The sequence below is a fragment of the Leptonychotes weddellii genome, chromosome 14, assembly GCF_054177405.1.
Source record: "Leptonychotes weddellii isolate Sample4059 chromosome 14, ASM5417740v2, whole genome shotgun sequence".
Lineage (NCBI taxonomy): Eukaryota > Metazoa > Chordata > Mammalia > Carnivora > Phocidae > Leptonychotes > Leptonychotes weddellii.
The window spans coordinates 24729811-24739537 of record NC_138382.1 but is presented as its reverse complement, the minus strand read 5'-3'; the positions used below and the strand labels follow the sequence as shown (position 1 = coordinate 24739537).

The 9727-nt window shown below is 41.4% G+C and overlaps 1 protein-coding gene across 6 annotated transcripts in view; it reads left to right on the top strand.

Annotated features, from left to right (window-relative positions):
• Positions 1–5056: 5056 nt before the first annotated feature.
• The window catches only part of FANCC (FA complementation group C), a 275913-nt gene continuing 271242 nt past the window's right edge, over positions 5057–9727 (top strand). For 4 of the 6 annotated variants that reach the window (XM_081802919.1, XM_081802917.1, XM_081802922.1 and 1 more), the window contains exon 1: positions 5057–5246. The gene's annotated coding sequence lies outside the window, so the exon portion shown is untranslated. Of the gene's footprint in view, positions 5247–5521; positions 5650–9727 lie in introns of those variants that run through there. The other 2 variants (XM_081802924.1, XM_081802927.1) reach the window with 2 other exon arrangements.

Here is a 9727-nt window from a genome sequence, read left to right as displayed (position 1 = left end):
GGGTATTAAAGAGGGCACATATTGAATGGAGCACTGGGTGTTATACACAAACAATGAATCATGGAACACTACATCAAAAACTAATGATGTAATGTATGGTGATTAACATAACATAATAAAATAAAATTGAAAAAAAAGAAGCCTTTCTGAAAGTCTCATCCAACAGTTTTCACTTATGTCTCTCTAGATACAATTAAGTTGGAGGACCACCTAATAGCAGGGGAGTCTGGGAAATGTAGTTTTTTTAATTGGGCACATTGCCATGCTAAGTAAAAGTGGTGTTCTCATACTAACAAGGGGCGGAACTGGTACAATGAGATCAATAAGGACAATGTAATGAGTTTTCTGTTAAGCAAATTTATTCAGTTTACAAGACTATTCTTTGGACTCATACTCCCCCCATCTGTTCTTAAATTTTTAAAAATTGAAATGATGGTAAATTTTTTTTTCTCTCCTAAAGTCCTTACTTGACCAGATAAAAAGTTGTTAACTCTATTAGTCCTCTAATATTATTGACATTTTACTGGTACAAGAAATTCAAAATGTAGGGAATTCCTGGACTACATAGGTGACCTGCAAGATTTCTCCCTGCTCCAGGATACTCAGATGGATCTGTGTCTTCAACACAGCCTACATGCGTCATGCCTTCTGCTTAGAAGTTCTCACTAGGTAATCCATTGATTAATTTATCAAGTATCTCAGCCAAAGTGCTAACACCTAGAGACACAAAGACAAGCTGGCACCTCCAGGTCCTTAGTCAGGGCTTGCTTTTGTGAAACTGAATAAACTACATTTAAAATGGAGACAGGAGGCCAGAAGTGGGAGCTCTCACCCTACCATTTGTCCTCTTGCAGGAACCCTCGCCCCGCAACAGGAAGAAGCGTAGAGTTTCTTACCTCAGCAGGAGGCAGATTTTCTCCTGCCCCAGCAACAGCCCAGCCAATGAGAGACTATCCCAACTCAACCAATGAAAAGCAACTACACTTGAAACTCCCAATTTGGGCTTTTGGTTTATAACAGTCCCTCAAAATCCACCCCCCTACCTTTTTCTTCAGTGAGAGAGTATTCCTCTCCTTTGTTCTCCAAAGTTGCCTATGGTTTTGCAGAAGCTTGCATGTCCCCAATTGCAATTCTCTTGCTATTCCCAAATAAAACCATTTTTTGCTGGTCAAATAACTGACAGTTTTATTTTTAAGGTTAACACTTTGCAGCAAGAAAGAAAAACTCTGGGGCTCAGTTGGTTAAGTGTTCAACTCTTGATTTTGGCTTGGGTCATGATCTCAGGGGTGTGAGATTGAGCATCAGGCTCTATGCTCAGCGGGGAGTCTGCTTGGGATTCTCTCTCTGCCCCTCCCCCTACTCTCGTGTGCAACGCATGCTCTCTCTCTAAAATAAAAAAACGAGAGAAACTCATTGAAAGATTAGATAAAGGGGTAATTGTTATGAAAATGCAGGGGAATCTCACAGAAAGCTAAGAACAGAAAAATAAATATAGTCAGTTTGCCTTAAAATTGGGCTTAAAAAAGCTGGGAATAGAAGCTATCTCTATTTCTCATGGATTAATATGGCCTTTCAATTTCTTTTCTGCTTTTCTCTCTGAACCAACTTTCTTTACTGCTTGTATTTTTTTTCTTCCCCCAGTAAGTTTGGCTGGCATGGGGGTTTAGCTCCTGTGGTACAATCTGGGTTTTGCCATTCCAAATTCCCCAGCAGTAGCTTCACTGATTCAGTGAGGGTCAGGTTACCATTCCTAGTTCAAATAGCTGTGGCAAGGAGTGAGGCAATTAGTACAAATATGTCCTCTTAAGGTGCATTCTTTCCGCAGCCCCTAAACAGTGAGCATGTGAGGGGAAGGAGAGGTACCTGCAACAGTTATAATACACTTCCCTTTTTCCATTAATTTCCACTTCCTGCTGCCCTCAGTGTCTTGATCTCTGGTGCTTTTCCCCCATTGGGGTGGCAGATCAAAGACCTTCACTATTACTTGCACCATTTCTGAGAGTATTTTGTGCACATTCTTATTGTTTTCTTCTCTAATTCCATGTACATTTCCTCAGACAGAATGTTTTAAGAAAAAAGCAATGTGGTGATTACCTTATATAAGCCTCTAGGGTCACATCGCCCCCTCCCCGACTTCTGCCCCATCAAGAACTTAGGAAGTGGTCTGGTACCCAGCCTGGAGAATGAGCAAGAGCATAGCAAGTGGGAAGAAGCAAAGCACCAGAGTCAATCTATCTGGATTTGAAGGTACTACACCTATTAGTAAAGACTGTTCTGTGCATCAGTTTCAATAGCTGTGAAGTTGGAATATTACCTACCACGTAAGATCACTGTAATCATTAAAATAATCAGTTCAAGGCATCAGCCCCGTGCCTGAACTTAAATACTCATTAAATATTCACAGTTGAGATAGCACAGGCAAGTATCAGAGCTGTGGACAATACAGTGTTGAAGTGCTATGAAAGCTGAAAACTAGGTGGGTGTCTGGACTAATTCTGGAAATATGAGTCTTACTACAACGGTTAGACTCCAAGACAGTTGATTTTATTTGTTTGTTGAATTTTTTTTTTTAACATTTTAAGGATTTTTAAAAAGATTTTATTTATTTATTTGAGAGAGAGAGGATGAGAGAGAGAGAGAGAGAGCATGAAAGGGGGGAGGGTCAGAGGGAGAAGCAGACTCCCTGCCGGACAGGGAGCCCGATGTGGGACTCGATCCCGGGACTCCAGGATCATGACCTGAGCCGAAGGCAGTCGCCTAACCAACTGAGCCACCCAGGCGCCCTGTTTGCTGAATTTTAAAAGAAGATTTGATATCAGGTACTTTATAGCACTCACCTGTGATGTTTTTCCCCCTAGAATATAATGATTCTAATGGATAGATTCCATTAGAATAAATTCTAATTATTTCTGAGAATGAAATAATTTTCACCTACACATGCTGCTTTTCATTTTTGCTACATTATTTAAGTATGATTAGGCTCTGTACTATACCAAAACTGTTTCTAGAGGTACATATACTCAGGGTTACAAGCTGATTAAAACTAGGATTTTTTTTTTTAAAGATTTTATTTACCTGAGAGAGAGAGAGCATGAGCGGGGCAGAGGGGGGCAGAGGGAGAGGGAGAAGCAGACTCCCCACTGAGCAGGGAGCCGCATGCAGGGCTCCATCCCAGGACCCAGAGATCATGACCTGAGCTGAAGGCAGACACTTAACTGACTGAGCCACCCAGGCACCCCAAAACTAGGATTTTTATCTCAGTATTTCTCAGGAAACTTTTCAGGCATTTTACAAAATGTTGATTTCATTACTGCTTAAAGTATTAGGATAGTTCCATACATATGGATGCCAAATAAAATGAGCATCTATAAATCTCCATAAATTTACATTTATATATTTATACTGTACATGCTACCAATTTAGGTGTAAACTAGGCCTAAACATGACATCCTTTTATCTACAGTAAAGTTGAATTAGCTTAGCAAAACTTTATGAACCACTAAATCAAAAAGACATATAACTGCAATATGGCAAGATCTCAATTATTATTATTAAAGATTTTATTTATTTATTTGAAACAGAGAGTGAGCACGAGTGGGGGAGGAGCAGAGGGAGAGGGAGAAGCAGACATCCCACTGAGCAGGGAGCCCTATGCAGGGCTCAATCCCCGGGACTCCTGGATCATGACCTGAGTGGAAGGCAGATGCTTAACCAACTGAGCCACTCAGGCACCCCGAGACCTCAATTATTAATGCTACAAATATCAGAAATAATTTTTCAGCAAATATGTAAAGGGACCTGAGTACCACAATAGATATTTTCTCTAAGGAAATAAACAGCTTGTTTCCTTTGCTGGTAGAAGCAAGTCTTAAATACTAACTTGCTCACATTTGTCACCACAAACACAATGACTTTCTCCTTATGGCCAATGAGGCCATAATGAGTGTCACTCAAGCAGGTATCTTCCTACACAGGCTCTGCTTTGGATTTACCCACAATGAACTATGCACCCATCAATATAGCATAGACCTCTTTAGTGGGCAGGGAATATTTTCAAGAATGGATTTAACACCTGATTCCTTAATACAGCTGCAGATCCTGCCTATTTTGTCTCAAATTCTGGATTGGGTTCCTTTCGTATCTCCCTTTATGAAAAAAAGATTGTTGCTACCACTAACCTACATGCTAAGTTTGTCACTTAGGACCTGTGTAAGCTTGATGTAACCTAATCCCTGTATTCAATTTCTTCTTATATAAAATGGGTATTCCTTCATCACAGAAGGCTGTGTTTGAATATTTTTATTACATGCATACACTGCGTTGCAGTAAGTTTTTTTTAAAGCACCCATTAAGTTGTAGTTTTAAGATTATGAGGCACTGATTTAAAAAAATCTAAAGCTTGTTAAGTTCCTCAGATTCTTTCTTTTCACAACTTAAACATCTATGAAAAACCTCCGTGCACTAAATTAAAGAATAAAAAGAAAAAAAATTCACCAAGACAAGCTAAAATAACGGAACTTTACAGAAAATGCTTTTATTTAAGTGGTTTCATTGAACTTATCTAAAACCGATTCACACTGTATAGAGTTGATTGGGAGGGGACAGGAAGGATTATTAACCCAAAAAAGATTCCTTTTTTTGTGTATGACCACAGCTAGCAAACCATATGCTAGGCCTTGTTTAGAGGTTTTACCCCTTGACAAAGCTTCAATTTTTCTTTTAAAAAACTGATTTCCATTTTACGTCCTCTGCATTTTGGACTGAATCTTGCAACACTGGGCAACAACCTGATTAAAAACCCCAGGTTTCTCCCTCCCGGGTCTTTCCCTCTGTCTAGTTCTCGCCCGTGACTCCAGCACCGACCCTGGAAAGGTAAGGCAGCTCCAGCTCCCCCACCGGCCGCGGAGCGCGCCCGGCCGCCGAGGGCCGGGCCGGGCCGGGCCGACTTCCGGCGAGCCGGAGCTAGACCCGCGTCCCCCCCACCGCGAGCGCGAGATTCCTCGCATTTTCCCGCGATGCCGCGGAAGCGCGCGGCACCGCTCGCCAGGCCCCAGAGTGCACTGCGGGGCTAGAGCGCGCGAGCGCCGCTCCACTGCCGAGCGACCGCGGGAAAATTCCAAAAAAAGTCAAACAAAACAAAAAACCAGTCCGGGGCAAAGCCAAATTGGCAAGCCACAGAACCCGGGCGGAGGCGTCCTTTCTGCCACTGCCCAAACTGCTGAAGCAGCTCTGGCGCAGACCACCCGGTAAGAGAGGCCGCAGAACGAGAGCGAAGGTTGCTGCTTCCCTGGGGGTCTGGCCGACGCGTCAGCCTAGGGATGGGGGTGGGGAGGGGGAGAGTAGGGAGGGAAGACTCGCGAGAACGTTCGCCGCGCTTTGCGCATCTAGGTGGGTGAGCGGAGCCCCCGCCGTGCGTTAGGGTTGAGGAGGGGAGGTGGGTAGAGGCTTGAGGTGGCGCCAGCCCGCGGAGGGGCGGGTCGGTGGGTCAGGGGGCGGGCCCAGGGGGCGGGGTAGGCCCGGGGGTGGAGCCGGCGCAGGGGTCACGCGGAAGGGAGCCCCCGGAGCGGTGAGACCTGGGAATGGGCGTTTCGGTTCTTTTTGTTCATTGAACCCTGGCAGCTCTGTCTACTTAAAAGGAGAGGTGCAAAGGTGAATTTCTTCACCCCGGATCCGTGGGAGCTGTGAAAAGCTCTCTTCTTCTAACCCATCACCCTTACAGCTGGCCGCTTGCTCTCCGTCCCCCTGCCTCCAGGGCACTGGGAGGGGGCGAGGCCCAATTAGAGAAGCCTGGGGCGCGGCTGTTACCCCTCCCGCCCTCCAGGCCTTTCATCGCACAAGGGGAGGGAGGTTCTGATCGGCGACCGTCTCCCCGCAACTCTCTTTCTTTGACCGCTAGGCCAAATCGCGTCCAAATCCCTGAGAGATTTTTTTGGGAGATGTTGTTTCTTGGATTGCTTTTTTGTATTTACGTGGGCGCTTTTACAACCATGAACCTTCTGTGGTTATGTTGTACGGGTTAGAAGTCTGGAAGAGGAAAAGATTAGGACTTATTGAAACATGAGGAATTTGGGACCAGAATTTTAAGGAAAGAGGCCGAGGAATTTTCCGGCAAAGACCTGTATGTGCCAGTGGTTTTATCCTAATCTGAAACTGTTGGAAAGCTCCTTGGCTCCCGGTTTCATTATAACCTGTCCATTTAGTGCATCTTAACTGTGATGTGATTGACTTACCATTTATCACGTGAGCAGGGCACTTTTGGGCCACCCAACTTCAGCCATTTATGAATGTCACTCACCTTCAGTGATGTGCAGCTCAGAACCTTTTCTCATTATTCCCTTAAAGAGGGGAGGAAAGGTTGTTACAAATGATAGAATTCATACCATGTGTTGGGATCATTTATTACATAAGTTTAGATAGAAAACACGTTCATTGTGACTTTATCCATTAAACTTAAATCAAACTGATGTTTCAATATAATGGACTGTGCCAGATTCACAGGGAAAGAAGCATTCATATGCATATACAAGAAAGACTGCATCAAAACAGAATTTGCTCTTCCTAGTTCTATTAGAGGCCTCTTTCCCCAGGGTTAAAGTTAGGTCCTGCTTATTTAGAATTGGACTAATTATACTTTAGTATATATTACATTTTAATTAATCTTTTTCATTATTCAGTCATATTCCTCTTGATTTCTTGAAAAACATTTACTGAGGTTCCAGAAAAGGAAGGCAAACTATATTGGAATTTTTTGTTCTCTAAAAAAAAGGCATTAACTTGATTGATTGGCTGGGTGTGGAAGCTTTGTTGCTGCATGTATGTGAAACTGTGCATGTACATTTTAAAATAAATGGTATTTTAAACCAGTTCCATATTTCAGCAAGTAGTTCCAGTAACAATTATACAAATTTTGTATTTATGAAAACCAGCTACAAGGAGGCCAGCCTGGCCAGTAGAAAGTTGGATTGATTACCTAGGCCACAGAGAGAGCCAGAAAAATCACACATGGTGTGGCAGTTCCAAGTTGGTAGTGGTGGAGCCTCAAATCAGGCTGGAAATCAGTACCAAATGGATTTATAAAATTTTAGGTTGGGGTATGTGTATTCTCTGTTCTTGTTTATGGATCCTGACTTTAATATGAAGGAACACCTATGGGAGAAGTACATTGAGTTTACAGTGTTTCAATAAAAATGTAGTAGAAATAGAGAAGGAAAAAACTTAAAAATTTATCAGAAAAGTTAGAGAACACTACAAATCTTGAGCATTTCATTTTCTACTAAATACCTTTTTTTTTTTTTGGAAGAGACCTTGCAATGTTAACTGGTTCGTTCTCTTAGGCTCTTCATTAGTTCTGCTGGGTATGTAGAAATCATTTCCCTGTTGAGATCTCTGAAATAGGAACATCTGTAATCTTCCTGGTACCCTTCTCTAGTTATAGGGAGGCAGAGTTCATGTGGAAATCACCTTTTTGACATTGTGTACTCTGTTTTCTAAAGAATTAAGTGATTTTTAGTAAATTTAGGGTTTTGGAATTGTGCAGTGATTACTACAGTTCATTTTTAGAACATTTATACCACCCTAACAAGTTTGCACATGCAAGTTCCTAGTTGATCCTAGCTGTGGCTTTCAGCTAGGCAATCAGGCAACCACTGATTTGCTTTCTGTCTCTATAGGTTAGCCTTTGGGCATTTCATATAAATGGATTCATAAAATAAGTACTGTCTTATCTCTGGCTTCTTTCACTTAGCATGATGTTTTTGAGATTTATCCATTTTGTAGCATGTATCAATAGTTCCTGTTTATTGCTGAATAGCATCCCATTGTATGGATATGCCATATTTTGTTTATCTGTTCATCACTTGCGTTACTTCTTTTTTGGCTATTACGAATAATGCTGCTGTGGGCATTCATGTGCAAGTCTTTGGACATATGTTTTCATTTTTCTTGGATAGATACTTACGAATGGAATTGCTGGGTTGTATAATAAGTTCATGTTTAACTTTTTAAGAAACTGCCAGACTTTTCCAGTGTGGCTGTACCATATTATACCACCCTAACAAGTTTGCACATGCAAGTTCCTAGCAATGTATATGGGTTTTAATTTTTCCAGAACTTCATTTGTTAATTGTGTCTTTTTGAAGTAGCCATCCTAGTGGGTGTGAAAGTAGTATCTCATTATGGTTTTAATTTGTATTTCCCTATTGGTCAATGATGTTGAATATATTTTCATGTGCATATTAGCAGTTTCTATGTCACTTTTGAAATATTTATTGAAACCTTTTGTCCATTTTCAATTGGGTATATCAACCTTTTAAAAGTAAAAGGTAGGTGATTCAGGCAGCAAAATCAGGTTTATTTGGCAACAGCAGAGGAACTGCAATTCAAGACAAGCAAACTATGGTGAACCATAGGCAAGTCCTGAGAGCAGAGTAGGTGTGTCCTTTTATAGAGGAAAGGAGGAAGTTTGGGAGGGTCTGTTTTGAACAAAAGTTCATTGAAGAAAATGAGAATTTGAAGTGGTGGCAGCTTCTCGTTGGCTGTAGGTGAGGGCAGCTTGTTGTACCTGGGCGGAGAGCAAACCTTTCTTCTTACTGCTGGACAGTGCAAGCTTGGACAGGTGCTATGTGTGTGAATCATCTCTTCATGGTTTCCAAAATTCCAATTTTGAGTTACGTTTCCTTAACACCTTTTCAAACCTTTCTTAGCATCACTGACCAAAAGTTGAGCCATCTGTTCCTTGTTAGAATTGTTTTTGTCCTTTGGTGCCAGGAAGGATCTTTCCTGTATGTCATGTCCCACATCAGAGGGAGGTGCACAGATTGGAAACCACTGAAGCCACATTTGAGTAACAAGAAACAGTGGGAGAGAGAACTCTCAGATATTCATTCAAAGTCTGTATCTTATCAAGGTTATAAGCATTGGAAATATTTTGAAGTGTTGAGGCTGCCGCATCATCCTGTTGGATATGTCCTTTCTACAAGGTTTTGACAGGCAACAGGTACAAAGCTTAAAAACGATTATACAGAATGATATGAAGAGCAGAATAATGACACCAGTTTATATAATAGTCTGAACCAGGAGCCCAAACCCGAAAGTGACTGGCTAAAGAGAGCGAAGGCCCCTAGATCTTCAGATGAAATTTATTGTAGCTAATGTACTTGTTCCGTAATTTTATGTGATTGGGTTTCTACTTTGGAGGATTTATCCAAGTGCAACAGGTGGTGTTTGCTATTGCATAAATGCTTCCTGGTTCAGCAAGTAGGTAATCAAAGGCTATATGCAAACTCAAAGATATTGTGGGTTCAGTTCCAGAACACTAATAAAGCGAATATTACAGTAAATATTGCAATAAGGCAAGTCAGATGGATGTTTTGGTTTCCGAGTGCGTATAAAAGTTATGTTTACACTATACTGTAGTCTATTAAGTGTATGATAGCATTATGTCTAAAAAAATACATATCTTAATTAAACAATATTATTAAGAAATGCTAACCAATCTGAGCTTTCAGCAAGTTATAATCACTGATCACAGATCACTGTAACAAATATAATAATAAGTTTAAAATAGTGTGAGAATTACTAAAATGTGACACAGATACAAAGTGAGCAAATGCTTTTGGAAAAATGGCACTAATAGACTTGTTTGACACCAGGTTGCCACAAACCTTCAGTTTGTGGGGGAAAAAAAATGCAGTATCTGTGAAGCACAAACAAGGTATGCCTGCCTATA